We start from the raw sequence: 2,037 nt of genomic DNA on the forward strand, positions 1-2,037 counted from the left end.
TATGAAAGGTGAAGCAGCCCCGGAATGTAATTTATTCCTGCAGGGAGGCCTTTCCTCCTTGCTTGGGAAGCAGGACCTTTTAAAAGATGCATCTTTATGCCCTCCAAAGGAGCAACGGTCTTGCAGCAGATGTTTGACAGGCTCATGAAGGCAAGAGCTCTCATCAATGCAAACGGCTTTAAACCAAAATCTTAGACCAGAGGTTAAAAAGGAAAAAAAAAAAAGCTCAGAAACCAAGTAGATAAGTTGTCTCCTCCCTGAAATGGCTCGGGGGCGGTCTCAGCTCTCTGCTCTTGACCTTCAAGACTCGGTTTTGGGTCGCTTTGCTGTTCTCACAGAGCTGGTTCCCAAGGTAGCCAAAGCTGGCCCAAAGGCTGCCAGAGCTGTGAATGGGTCTTGGCTCAGTCCCCGTGGCCTTCTGATGTTGGGTTTGCTTCCTTCCTTGCTGGATCTCGGTCGACGTGACGTGAGAAACCCCCATTGAGCATGAGCTTCCTTTAAAGCTCGGTGTGCACTGCCTTGGAAGCGATGGGGCCGTCGAAGTTGGTGACCGTGGAGGGGCGGGAGCCGAGGTCACGTCTCAGGGTGCTGGCCAAGCTGGGTCGCAAAGCCCGTGAGAGGCTGGGAGAAGTCACCTTGCAGAGAAGGTCTGGGGGATGCTGATGTGCATCACGTTCAACACACAAAGCAGGCTCGGAAAGCCCAGAAACAAGCCACAATAAAACCAGCCTCAAGCAGTTTATTCTTGTTTTGGCAGCAGGGGACTGCTCTATTTATTTAATTTAGTTTTATTTTAAAGCTGTACTCCAGTAGCGTTTGGAAACCCTGAAGACTTGGGCTTAGCACGTAAGAATTGGGGACAAAAATCATAGAATTATGAAATGAGAGGCCAAGAAAAATACACTTACTAATAATTAAAATATGGATTGCCAGGCTTTAATAAGCATTCCCTAAACAGTGCAAATCAAGATGTTAATTTGTTTGCGTCTACCCTGGGTTTTTATGAATGTAATTGGAATAAGACCCTGGTCCATGCGACCTCTTACCTTCCCCAGACACTGTCCTTCTATATGGTACTCTCTCAAGTCTGTGAAACACGGTGTGTGTGTTTTCTGCAGAATTGCAAGATTTTGGTGGATTTGAAGGCTTTTTTGAGAACAAAGTTGCTTCTCCCTTTAATGTGGTGCTGTACAGAAACATTCCCCGTGGATTGTCATTGCCAAGTGAACGATGTTTAAATCTCAGCATCTGTTGATAATCACCTGCATGTTCTGTTTTTATCCTTGGAGATGACGTTATTGAAAGGTCAAGTGCTTAAAAGCTTGGAAGTGTTAAAGAGATCCAACAAATAGTTGTTTTCACAATTCTCTTTCTTTTTTCCCTTTTTTATGGCAAGACCCAAATTTTATGCGTAATGCACTGACTGTTACCGTTATCGTCCTGAATATTTGCTACCTTTCTTTTTAAAAGGATGATAATTTTTGATGAAAATAGACCTAGACCAAACTAAACTCTGCAATGCTCTGTGAAATAAACTGTCGGTATTCCCCTGCCAGTCTGTGACTTTGTGGTGTGTTCTGGAATCATTTGCATAATGATGATGCATGGCCAGCAGTTTGAGGGAGGGAATTCTCCCCCTCTGCTCCACTCTCCTGAGACCCCACCTGGAGTGCTGCGTCCAGTTCTGGAGACACAGCACAAGAGAGATCTGGACGTGCTGGAGCGTGTCCAGAGAAGGGCCACGAGGATGCTCAGAGGGCTGGAGCCCTCTCCTGTGCAGACAGACTGAGAGAGCTGGGGCTGTTCAGGCTGCAGAAAAGAAGGCTCCCAGGAGACCATATGGTGGCTTCCAGGATCTCAAGGGGGCTACAAGAAAGCTGGGGAGGGGCTTGTTAGGATGTGGGGCAGTGACAGGACTAGAGGGAATGGATTGAAGCCAGAGATGGATCGGTTCAGATGGGACGTGAGGAAGAAGTTCTTCCCCATGAGGGTGGTGAGACCCTGGCACAGGTTGCCCAGAGAGGGGGTGGAAGCCTC

This window comes from Apaloderma vittatum, unplaced genomic scaffold (genome assembly GCF_000703405.1).
Source record: "Apaloderma vittatum isolate BGI_N311 unplaced genomic scaffold, ASM70340v1 scaffold11873, whole genome shotgun sequence".
Lineage (NCBI taxonomy): Eukaryota > Metazoa > Chordata > Aves > Trogoniformes > Trogonidae > Apaloderma > Apaloderma vittatum.